This window comes from Panulirus ornatus, chromosome 4 (genome assembly GCF_036320965.1).
Source record: "Panulirus ornatus isolate Po-2019 chromosome 4, ASM3632096v1, whole genome shotgun sequence".
NCBI lineage: Eukaryota > Metazoa > Arthropoda > Malacostraca > Decapoda > Palinuridae > Panulirus > Panulirus ornatus.
In genome coordinates, this window is record NC_092227.1 from 57,460,057 (window position 1) to 57,473,547 (window position 13,491).

Consider the following 13,491-nt stretch of genomic DNA (forward strand, 5'->3'; position numbering starts at 1 on the left):
TTCACATGCCCTGGTTCAATCCATTGACAGCAGGTTGACCCTGGTATACCACATTGTTCCAACTCACTTTATTCCTTGCACGCCTTGCACCCTCCTGCATGTTCAGGCCCCGATTGCTCAAAATCTTTTTCACTCCATCTTTCCACCTCCAATTAGGTCTCCCACTTCTCCTCATTCCCTCCACCTCTGACACACATATCCTCTTTGTCAATCTTTCCTCACTCATTCTCTCCATGTGACCAAACCACTTCAAAACACCCTCTTCTGCTCTCTCAACCACACTCTTTTTATTACCACACATCTCTCTTACCCTTTCATTACTTACTCGATCAAATCACTTCACACCATATATTGTCCTCAAACATCTCATTTTCAATACATCCACCCTCCTACGCACAACTATATCTATAGCCCATGCCTCGCAACCATGTAACATTGTTGGAACCACTATTCCTTCAAACATACCCATTTTTGCTTTCCGAGATAATGTTCTCACCTTCCACACATTTTTCAACGCTCCCAGAACTTTCGCTCCCTTCCCCACCCTGTGATTCACTTCCGCCTCCATGGTTCCATCCCCTGCCAAATCCACTCCCAGATATCTAAAACACTTCACTTCTTCCAGTTTTTCTCCAAACTTACCTCCCAATTGACTTGTCCCACAACTCTACTGTACCTAATAACCTTGCTCTTATTCACATTTACTCTTAGCTTTCTTCTTTCACACACTTTACCAAACACAGTCACCAGAAGAAGGAGTCTTACAGGGAGTGCTCATCCTCCTCAAAGGTTCAGATTGGGGTGTCTAAATGTGTGTGGATGTAACCAAGATAAGAAAAAAGAAGAGATAGGTTGTATGTTTGAGGAAAGGAACCTGGATGTTCTGGCTCTGAGTGAAACAAAGCTCAAGGGTAAAGGGGAGAAGTGGTTTGGGAATGTTTTGAGAGTAAAGTCAGGGGTTGGTGAGAGGACAAGAGCAAAGGAAGGAGTCGCACTCCTGTTGAAGCAGGAGTTGTGGGAATATATGATAAGAGTATAAGAAAGTAAACTCTAGATTGTTATGGGTAAAACTGAAAATGGATGGAGAGAGATGGGTGATTATTGGTGCCTATGTACCTGGTCATGAGAAGAAAGATCATTAGAGGTAAGTGTTTTGGGAGCAGCTGAGTGAGTGTGTTAGCAGGTTTGAGGCACGAGACCAATTCATAGTGATGGGTGATTTGAATGCAAAGGTGACAAATTTGGCAGTTGAGGGTATAATTGGTGTACATGGGGTGTTCAGTGTTGTAAATGGAAATGATGAAGAGCTTGTGGATTTGTGTGCTGCAAAAGGACTGGTGATTGGGAATACCTGATTTAAAAAGAGAGATATACATAAATATATATATGTGAGTAGGAGAGATGGCCAGAGGATGTTATTGGATTATGTGTTAATTGATGGGCATGTGAAAGAGGGACTTTTGGATCCTAATGTGCTGAGAGGGGCAGCTGGAGGGATGTCTGATCACTATCTTGTGGAGGTGAAGGTGAAGATTTGTAGAAGTTTTCAGAAAAGAAGAGAGAATGCTGGGAGGAGAGTGGTGAGAGTAAGTGAATTTGGAAAGGAGACTTGTGTAAGGAAGTATCAGGAGAGATTTAGTGCAGAATGGCAAAAGGTGAGAGCAAATGACACCCAAAGAGGAGTGGGGGAGGAACTTGATTTCTTGATTATTGTGTGAGGAAATTTTGTATCATATGTCATGTAAATGCAATCTTGATGAGAGAGCCTTTAATTTTTCTTGTCACAAAATGTGGGGAACTCGAGACCTATTGTGACATATGTACTTAACCCAAATAAACTTATTAGTATCATCATTATTGTTAAATAGTGCCTTGAAACATCTTTTCCACTCTACTACTAGTTCTCCAGTTCCTTATTTAGTGAGGTAGCACCAGGAATAGACAAAAAAAAAAAAAGGGCCTCGTTTGCTCACATACATTCTCTGTCATGTGTAATGCATTAAAACCCACAGCATTACACAACCTTTAAACTTAGGGACTTTTATAAAATGACTGAACATAATGCAGTTGCACTTAGCTTTGAAAGACCTGTTGATCCTTACAAAACACTGAACATAACATTATTGCATTTAGTAACTAATATTTTACCCTATATTTTCACTGTCAAAGGGTCAAGTCCAGATTTTGAGTGTTTGAAGTATTTGTGTTTAATTTTCTTTTCCTATCATCAGGGAAAACTCTTCCTGGAGTCGCTGCGCTCTCAAATGCTTGAATGATTATTTCCTGAAGATTTGGAACCACCAGTTTCATCAGTATGTTCAGAGAAAACAAGATTGAAAATCTGATAAGAAAGATATCATTTACCTAGTGTAACTGCACCTGAAATGTGGTTTGTCAGGGAATTGCCATAATGTTAATAAGGTATACTGTTTCTAGTCTTGAAATATCATTTATGTTTTAATCTTAGAATCAGAAGTTTATTTTATTTAACCCTTCAAATATATATTTTGAAGACTTAAGTAGGAAACCAGTTGATAAAGGTACACATGTGAAATTTTCTAGACTATTTTTTGAGTAGTACCTCAAAGTTATAAAATTGCTGGTAACTGTGACTAGTATCAATAATGACAGTCAATGTTATTTTGCCATGTTTTGGAGGGAAGGGAATGAATGTTATTTTCGTCATTTGAAATACACAAATAAAGACCAAAGAAATTACTTTTCAGTTTCCTTCACTTATGTAAAACTTCATTTTCAGCATGAATATTGAAATTGCTTACAGAATATGAAATTGTAAGAGATAACAGGTAATGTTCAAGAAAGTTTGCACACCTTTGTAGAATCTTAATTTCCAGTCTAGTGGATTCCATAGTATTACTCACAAACTGAAATAGCACCATTCCTTTACTACATGGGGAATCTCTTCCTAGAAAAATGTGAGTACAACATATCCACACATATCAAGTGTAATAATGTATGGGGAAAATGGAAATGTGTTCCTGATACCTACTGGATAATCTGACCATTTCACAGTTCTTGTGGGGATGAGGATCAGGAAGAAGTGGAGGTATGGTGTAAGGAAGAATGCAGAGGTAAAAGTGTTGGCAAATGAGAAGATTAATTAGAAAAAATGTGGGAGGAGAATGAAAGGGTGATGGAAAATCAAAATTAAACTGAAGTGCAGTGAATGTAGGGATGCAGTCATGTGTGACTGAGTTGTTTAAAATGTTTAAAGAGAGACTATGAAAGGTTGTAGAATTAGTAATTGAATACAAGGCCTTGCGATATAGGAAGAGATTAGAAATACTCATGCACCGGGCTTCCTCTAAGGTGGCCCTTGCATAAACACCGCTAAAGTCAGCTTGGGTACGTCTGCCCTGTGTCATGCAGCAGGCTCCCTTGCCTAAGCATCCATCCCTGAAGTCAGCCGGGGAACGGCTGCCCTACATAATGCACCGGGCTTCCTCCCTGGTGGCCCTTGCCTAAGATGAATAAAATTTTCTGGCAACAGCAAGAAAAAGAATTCCTAAATTTGGATGGGGTGTGCCCACCCCGCATTATGCACAGGACATCCCCCCCTGATGGCTTTTGCCTCAGCATTCCCAAAAGTTGACTAGAGTGTGGCTGCCCAGTGTCATGCATTGGGCCTCCTCCACCAACATGGACCCTGTCTAAGCAGGCCCAGTCATGTACCAGGGCCTCCTCCTCCTCAGCGGCCCCCAGGGATAATTATGCACCAGGCTCCCCAAGGTCATCTTGGGTATGGCCACTCCACACCAGGGTCTCTTTCGACTGACTCCGGGATTTCATCTCAACAACTTTGTTCAACCCCTGGGACACACCACAGGTTTGGACCATTGTTGATTTTTTTTAGGCTCGGAAAAGCGCTCTGACCAAATATTATTTTATCTCAACAACTTCATTGGCCTCCAGAACATAAGACCTTCAAGCAAATCATAGAGAAGCATCATAACTCCATTAAACCAATCGTACTACACGGCTTCCCGTAATCCCTCAATCTTTATGAAAAAAATCAATCATTCAGATTCCTTTATGAAGTTAGAATAATAAAAATTTGGTTATAGTTCAGTGCTTACCTCTTACCAATCTGGTCAAGGAGTGTACAAACAAACTATTCACTGCATTTGACTCGATGTATTTTTCTTTTTCATAACATATCACTTTTACACATGACAGCTTGAGAATGGATGTGAGAGAATGTGGCCTTTCTTCGTCTGTTTCTGGCGCTACCTTGCTGATGCAAACAGCAGTGATCAAGTGTGAAAGGGAAAGTGAATATATATTCATGCTTTTGGTAGTTTTAAATGTATGTATTTATACATTATGGTGAGGTCCTTATGAGAAAACCTGTCAAATGTTTAGTGTTTGATATGGTGATGTCTTGATGCTCTCTGTTTTTATATGTTGTATCTTTAAGTATTCCCTGCGTGTCGTAGAAGGCGACTAAAAGGGAAGGAAGCGGGTGGCTGGAAATCCTCTCCTCTCGTTTTTTTTTTTTTTTTTTTTTTCCCCCAAAAGAAGGAACAGAGAAGGGGGCCAGGTGAGGATATTCCTTCAAAGGCCCAGCCCTCTGTTCTCAACGCTACCTCGCTAACGCGGGAAATAGCGAATAGTTTGAAAGAAAGAAAGATCACTTATACAACGCCTTTTCTGTGTTAAACACACTAACATGTTCATTGTGTAAAGTAAAAGCTGAAAAGTCAGCTTTCACACTTCACTGAAGTCCAGATCAATGCCTACACATAATTAAACACATTGCCTTCTAATGCACTTATGCCTCAGTTCGCCATTTCGTTTAAAGGTAATTTCTTACATAACAGTTAAGTGTGTCCCACCTCCTGCAAGGTCTGGGTTAAACTAACGTGGTTGGCCTTATCCTACACATGGGCGGGGTCATACCCAGTATTTTGACCGTCAAATCAAGACTAACAGCTCCTCACTGTTGACAAACATTTGATGCCACACATTTTGATACCTTCTGCAACTAGAATGGCAACTAAAGTACCCACATCTAGATACTGCAGGGGCAAATCTTGCTTTAGTCAAATGCCTTATCAGATGACTTGACTTATCAATTTTAGGAACATTTCAGGATATCTTGGTCCTTAGTTAACATGTCATATATATATATATAATTGACAGGCGCGCGAAAGAGAGACTTTTGGATGTTAATGTGCTGAGAGGTGCAACTGGAGGGATGTCTGATCATTATCTTGTAGAGGCTAAGGTGAAGATTTGTATGGGTTTTCAGAAAAGAAGAGTGAATGTTGGGGTGAAGAGGGTGGTGAGAGTAAGTGAGCTTGGGAAGGAGACTTGTGTGAGGAAGTACCAGGAGAGACTGAGTACAGAATGGAAAAAGGTGAGAACAATGGAAGTAAGGGGAGTGGGGGAGGAATGGGATGTATTTAGGGAATCAGTGATGGATTGCGCAAAAGATGCTTGTGGCATGAGAAGAGTGGGAGGTGGGTTGATTAGAAAGGGCAGTGAGTGGTGGGATGAAGAAGTAAGATTATTAGTGAAAGAGAAGAGAGAGGCATTTGGACGATTTTTGCAGGGAAAAAATGCAATTGAGTGGGAGATGTATAAAAGAAAGAGACAGGAGGTCAAGAGAAAGGTGCAAGAGGTGAAAAAGAGGGCAAATGAGAGTTGGGGTGAGAGAGAGTATCATTAAATTTTAGGGAGAATAAAAAGATGTTCTGGAAGGAGGTAAATAAAGTGCATAAGACAAGGGAGCAAATGGGAACTTCAGTGAAGGGCGCAAATGGGGAGGTGATAACAAGTAGTGGTGATGTGAGAAGGAGATGGAGTGAGTATTTTGAAGGTTTGTTGAATGTGTTTGATGATAAGAGTGGCAGATATAGGTTGTTTTGGTCGAGGTGGTGTGCAAAGTGAGAGGGTTAGGGAAAATGATTTGGTAAACAGAGATGAGGTAGTAAAAGCTTTGCGGAAGATGAAAGCTGGCAAGGCAGCAGGGTTGATGGTATTGCAGTGGAATTTATTAAAAAAGGGGGTGACTGTATTATTGACTGGTTGGTAAGGTTATTTAATGTATGTATGACTCATGGTGAGGTGCCTGAGGATTGGCGGAATGCGTGCATAGTGCCACTGTACAAAGGCAAAGGGGATAAGAGTGAGTGCTCAAATTACAGAGTATTCCTGTTAAATTATATGGGAGGGTATTGATTGAGAGGGTGAAGGCATGTACAGAGCATCAGATTGGGGAAGAGCAGTGTGGTTTCAGAAGTGGTAAAGGATGTGTGGATCAGGTGTTTGCTTTGAAGAATGTATGTGAGAAATACTTAGAAAAGCAAATGGATTTGTATGTAGCATTTGTGGATCTGGAGAAGGTATATGATAGAGTTGATAGAGATGCTCTGTGGAAGGTATTAAGAATATATGGTGTGGGAGGCAAGTTGTTAGAAGCAGTGAAAAGTTTTTATCGAGGATGTAAGGCATGTGTACGTGTAGGAAGGGAGGAAAGTGATTGGTTCTCAGTGAATGTAGGCTTGCGGAAGGGGTGTGTGATGTCTCCATGGTTGTTTAATTTGTTTATGGATGGGGTTGTTAGGGAGGTAAATGCAAGAGTTTTGGAAAGAGGGGCAAGTATGAAGTCTGTTGGGGATGAGAGAGCTTGGGAAGTGAGTCAGTTGTTGTTCGCTGATGATACAGCGCTGGTGGCTGATTCATGTGAGAAACTGCAGAAGCTGGTGACTGAGTTTAGTAAAGTGTGTGAAAGAAGAAAGTTAAGAGTAAATGTGAATAAGAGCAAGGGTATTAGGTACAGTAGGGTTGAGGGTCAAGTAAATTGGGAGGTAAGTTTGAATGGAGAAAAACTGGAGGAAGTAAAGTGTTTTAGATATCTGGGAGTGGATCTGGCAGCGGATGGAACCATGGAAGCGGAAGTGGATCATAGGTTGGGGGAAGGGGCGAAAATCCTGGGAGCCTTGAAGAATGTGTGGAAGTCGAGAACATTATCTCGGAAAGCAAAAATGGGTATGTTTGAAGGAATAGTGGTTCCAACAATGTTGTATGGTTGCGAGGCGTGGGCTATGGATAGAGTTGGGCGCAGGAGGATGGATGTGCTGGAAATGAGATGTTTGAGGACAATGTGTGGTGTGAGGTGGTTTGATCGAGTAAGTAACGTAAGGGTAAGAGAGATGTGTGGAAATAAAAAAAGCGTGGTTGAGAGAGCAGAAGAGGGTGTTTTGAAATGGTTTGGGCACATGGAGAGAATGAGTGAGGAAAGATTGACCAAGAGGATATATGTGTCGGAGGTGGAGGGAACGAGGAGAAGTGGGAGACCAAATTGGAGGTGGAAAGATGGAGTGAAAAAGATTTTGTGTGATCGGGGCCTGAACATGCAGGAGGGTGAAAGGAGGGCAAGGAATAGAGTGAATTGGATCGATGTGGTATACCGGGGTTGACGTGCTGTCAGTGGATTGAATCAGGGCATGTGAAGCATCTGGGGTAAACCATGGAAAGCTGTGTAGGTATGTATATTTGCGTGTGTGGACGTATGTATATACATGTGTATGGGGGTGGGTTGGGCCATTTCTTTTGTCTGTTTCCTTGCGCTACCTCGCAAACGCGGGAGACAGCGACAAAGCAAAAAAAAAAAATATATATATATATATATATATATATATATATATATATATATATATATATATATATCTCTGATAGAGATGTTCTGTGGAAGGTATTAAGAATATATGGTGTGGGAGGCAAGTTGTTAGAAGCAGTGAAAAGTTTTTATCGAGGATGTAAGGCATGTGTACGTGTAGGAAGAGAGGAAAGTGATTGGTTCTCAGTGAATGTAGGTTTGCGGCAGGGGTGTGTGATGTCTCCATGGTTGTTTAATTTGTTTATGGATGGGGTTGTTAGGGAGGTAAATGCAAGAGTTTTGGAAAGAGGGGCAAGTATGAAGTCTGTTGGGGATGAGAGAGCTTGGGAAGTGAGTCAGTTGTTGTTCGCTGATGATACAGCGCTGGTGGCTGATTCATGTGAGAAACTGCAGAAGCTGGTGACTGAGTTTGGTAAAGTGTGTGGAAGAAGAAAGTTAAGAGTAAATGTGAATAAGAGCAAGGTTATTAGGTACAGTAGGGTTGAGGGTCAAGTCAATTGGGAGGTGAGTTTGAATGGAGAAAAACTGGAGGAAGTGAAGTGTTTTAGATATCTGGGAGTGGATCTGGCAGCGGATGGAACCATGGAAGCGGAAGTGGATCATAGGGTGGGGGAGGGGGCGAAAATTCTAGGGGCCTTGAAGAATGTGTAGAAGTCAAGAACATTATCTCGGAAAGCAAAAATGGGTATGTTTGAAGGAATAGTGGTTCCAACAATGTTGTATGGTTGCAAGGCGTGGGCTATGGATAGAGTTGTGCGCAGGAGGATGGATGTGCTGGAAATGAGATGTTTGAGGACAATGTGTGGTGTGAGGTGGTTTGATCGAGTGAGTAACGTAAGGGTAAGAGAGATGTGTGGAAATAAAAAGAGCGTGGTTGAGAGAGCAGAAGAGGGTGTTTTGAAGTGGTTTGGGCACATGGAGAGGATGAGTGAGGAAAGATTGACCAAGAGGATATATGTATCGGAGGTGGAGGGAGCAAGGAGAAGAGGGAGACCAAATTGGAGGTGGAAAGATGGAGTGAAAAAGATTTTGTGTGATCGGGGCCTGAACTTGCAGGAGGGTGAAAGGAGGGCAAGGAATAGAGTGAATTGGAGCGATGTGGTATACCGGGGTTGACGTGCTGTCAGTGGATTGAATCAAGGCATGTGAAGCGTCTGGGGTAAACCATGGAAAGCTGTGTAGGTATGTATATTTGCGTGTGTGGGCGTATGTATATACATGTGTATGGGGGGGGTTGGGCCATTTCTTTCGTCTGTTTCCTTGCGCTACCTCGCAAACGCGGGAGACAGCGACAAAGTATAAAAAAAAAAAAAGAAAAAAAAAAAAAAAAATATATATATATATATATATATATATATATATATATATATATATATATATATATATATATATATATATATACACGTTCACACACGCAAATATACATACCTATACATCTCAATGTATACATATATATATACACACACAGACATATACATATATACACATGTACATAATTCATACTGTCTGCCTTTATTCATTCCCATTGCCACCCCGCCACACATGAAATTAAAACCCCCTCCCCCCTCATGTGCACGAGGTAGTGCTAGGGAAAGACAACCAAGGCCACATTCGTTCACACTCAGTCTCTAGCTGTCATGTAATAATGCACCGAAACCATTATTATATTTTTTTTTTTTTTTTTATACTTTGTCGCTGTCTCCCGCGTTTGCGAGGTAGCGCAAGGAAACAGACGAAAGAAATGGCCCAACCCCCCCCATACACATGTACATACACACGTCCACACACGCAAATATACATACCTACACAGCTTTCCATGGTTTACCCCGGACGCTTCACATGCCTTGATTCAATCCACTGACAGCACGTCAACCCCTGTATACCACATCGCTCCAATTCACTCTATTCCTTGCCCTCCTTTCACCCTCCTGCATGTTCAGGCCCCGATCACACAAAATCCTTTTCACTCCATCTTTCCACCTCCAATTTGGTCTCCCTCTTCTCCTCGTTCCCTCCACCTCCGACACATATATCCTCTTGGTCAATCTTTCCTCACTCATTCTCTCCATGTGCCCAAACCATTTCAAAACACCCTCTTCTGCTCTCTCAACCACGCTCTTTTTATTTCCACACATCTCTCTTACCCTTACGTTACTTACTCGATCAAATCACCTCACACCACACATTGTCCTCAAACACCTCATTTCCAGCACATCCACCCTCCTCTGCACAACTCTATCCACAGCCCATGCCTCACAACCATATAACACTGTTGGGGATCACTATTCCTTCAAAAATACCCATTTTTGCTTTCCGAGATAATGTTCTCGACTTCCACACATTCTTCAACGCTCCCAGAACTTTCGCCCCCTCCCCCACCCTATGATTCACTTCTGCTTCCATGGTTCCATCCACTGCCAAATCCACTCCCAAATATCTAAAACACTTCACTTCCTCCAGTTTTTCTCCATTCAGACTTACCTCCCAATTGACTTCTCCCTCAACCCTACTGTACCTAATAACCTTGCTCTTATTCACATTTACTCTCAGCTTTCTTCTTTCACACACTTTACCAAACTCAGTCTGCAGTTTCTCACATGAATAAGCCATCAGTGCTGTATCATCAGCAAACAACTACTGACTCACTTCATCCACAACATATTATTTTTATTATTGTACTTTATCGCTGTCTCCTGTGTTAGTAAGGTAGTACAAGGAAACAGACAAAAGAATGCCCAACCCAACCACATACACGTGTATATACATACACAACCACATACACACATATACATACCTATACATTTCAACATATACATAGGAAGAGGGGAAATTGATTGCTTCCTAGTGAATGTTGGTTTGTGACAAAGGTGTGTGATGTCTCCATGGTTGTTTGATTTGTTTATAGATGGGGTTGTTAGGGGGGTGAATGCAAGAGTTTTAGAGAGAGGGGCAAGTATGCAGTCTGTTGTGGATGAGAGGGCTTGGGAAGTGAGTCAGTTTTTGTTCGCTGATGATACTGCGCTGGCGGCTTATTCGGGTGAGAAACTGTAGAAGTTGGTGACTGAGTTTGGTAGTGTGTGAAAGAAGAAAGCTGAGAGTAAATGTGAATAAAAGCAAGGTTATTAGGTTCAGTAGGATTAAGGGACAAGTAAACTGGGAGGTAAGTTTGAATGGAGAAAAACTGGAGGAAATGAATTGTTTTAGATATCTGGGAGTGGATTTGGCAGCGGATGGAACCATAGAAGCAGAGGTAAATCAGAGGGTGGGGGAGGGGGCAAAGGTTCTGGGAGCGATGAAGAATGTGTGGAAAGTGAGAACGTTGTCTCGGAGAGCAAAAATGGGTATGTTTAAAGGAACAGTGGTTCCAACAATGTTATATGGTTGTGAGGCATGGGCTATAGATAGGGTTGTGCAGAGGAAGGTGGATGTGTTGGAAATAAGATGTTTGAGGACAATATGTGGTGTGAGGTGGTTTGATCGAATAAGTAATGAAAGGGTAAGAGAGATATATTTTTCTTTTTATCATACTTTGTCAATGTCTCCCACATTAGCGAGGTAGCACCAGGAAACAGATGAAAGAATGTCCCAAACCACCCACATACACATGTAGAAACATAAATGCCCACAAACGCACATATACATACCTATACATTTCAACATATACATACACAAGACATATACATAATACACCTGTACATATTCATACATGCTACCTTCATCCACTCCCACCACCACCACGCCACACATGAAATGGCACCCCCTCCCCCCGCGTGCATGCGAAGCAGCGCTAGGAAAAGATAACAAAGGCCACATTCACACTTAGTCTCTAGCTGTCATGTGTAATGAACCGAAGCCACAGTAAGAGAGATGTGTGGTAATAAAAAGAGTGTGGTTGAGAAACCAGAAGAGGGTGTATTGAAATGGTCTGGTCACATGGAGAGGGAAGCAGTGATGGCTTGCGCAAAAGATTTCTGTGGCACAAGAAAGGTGGGAGGTGGGTAGATTAGAAAGGGTAATGAGTGATGGGATGAAGATGCAAGATTGTTAGTGAAGGAGAATAGAAAGGTGTTTCCATGATTTTTGCCAAGAAGTAGTGCAAATGACTGGGAGATGTATAAAAGAAAGAGGCAGAAGTCAAGAGAAAGGTGCAAGAGGTGAAAAAGAGGGCAAATGAGTTGGGGTAAGAGAGTATCATTAAATTTTATGGATAATAAAATGATGTTTTGGAAGGAGGTAAATAAATTGCATAAGACAAGAGAACAAATGGGAACATCGTGGTGTTGAAGTGAGAAGGAGGTGGAGTGACTATTTTGAAGGTTTGTTGAATGTGTTTGATGATAGAGTGGCAGATATAGGGTGTTTTAGTCGGGGTGGTGTGCAAAGTGAGAGAGGGTCAGGGAGAATGATATGGTAAACAGAGAAGAGATAGTGAAAGCTTTGCTGAAGATGAAAGCCAGCAAGGTAGGCAGGCTTGGATGGTATTGCAGTGGGATTTATTAAGAAAAGGGGGTGATTGTGTTCTTGCCTGGTTGGTAAGGATATTAAAAGTATGTATGGTTCATGGTGAAGTGCCTAAGCATTGGCGGAATGCATGCATAGTGCCATTGTACAAAGGCAAAGGGGATAAAGTTGAGTGCTCATATTACAGAGGTATAAGTTTATTGAGTATTCCTGGGAAATTATATGGAGGGTATTGAGTGAGAGGGTAAAGGCATGTACAGAGCATCAGATTGTGGAAGAGCAGTGTGGTTTAGGAAGTGGTACAAGATTTGTGGATCAGGTGTTTGCTTTAAAGAATGTATGTGAGAAAGACTTGGAAAAACAGGAGGATCTGTATTGAGCATTCATGGATCTGGAGAAGGCATATGATTGAGTTAATAGAGATGCTTTGTTAAAGGTATTAAGAGTGTATGGTGTGGGAGGTAAGTTGCTAAAAGCAGTGAAAAGTTTTTATCAAGGATGTAAGGCATAAGTACAAATAGGAAGAGACAAAAGTGATTAGTTCCCAGTGAATGTCAGTTTGCGGCAAGGGTGTGTGATGTCTCCATGGTTGTTTAATTTCTTATGGCGGGGGTTGTTAGGGAAGTGAATGCAAGAGTTTTGGAGAGAGGGGTAAGTCTGCACTCTGTTGTGGATGAGAGGGCTTGGGAAGTGAGTCAGTTGTTGTTCACTGATGATACAATGCTGGTGGCTGATTCGGGTGAGAAACTGCATTAGTTGGTGACTAAGTTTGGTAAAGTGTGTGAAAGAAGAAAGCTGAGAATAAATGTGAATAAGAGCAAGATTATTAGGTTCAGTAGGGTTGAGGGACAAGTTAAATGGCAGGTAAGTTTGAAAGGAGAAAAACTGGAGGAAGTGAATTGTTTTAGATATCTAGGAGTGGATTTATCAGTGGATGGAACCATGGAAGTGGAAGTGAATCATAGGTTGGGGGAAGGGGCGAAAATCCTGGAGCCTTGAAGAATGTGTGGAAGTCGAGAACATTATCTCGGAAAGCAAAAATGGGTATGTTTGAAGGAATAGTGGTTCCAACAATGTTGTATGGTTGCGAGGCGTGGGCTATGGATAGAGTTGGGCGCAGGAGGATGGATGTGCTGGAAATGAGATGTTTGAGGACAATGTGTGGTGTGAGGTGGTTTGATCGAATAAGTAATGAAAGGGTAAGAGAGATGTGTGGAAATAAAAAGAGCGTGGTTGAGAGAGCAGAAGAGGGTGTTTTGAAATGGTTTGGGCACATGGAGAGAATGAGTGAGGAAAGATTGACCAAGAGGATATATGTGTCGGAGGTGGAGGGAACGAGGAGAAGAGGGAGACCAAATTGGAGGTGGAAAGATGGAGTGAAAAAG

General features: G+C 41.7%; 1 pseudogene; it reads left to right on the forward strand.

Annotated features, from left to right (window-relative positions):
* The window catches only part of LOC139764802 (phosphoglycerate kinase-like), a 55,397-nt pseudogene extending 52,679 nt beyond the window's left edge, over nucleotides 1-2,718 (forward strand).
* Nucleotides 2,719-13,491: the final 10,773 nt, after the last annotated feature.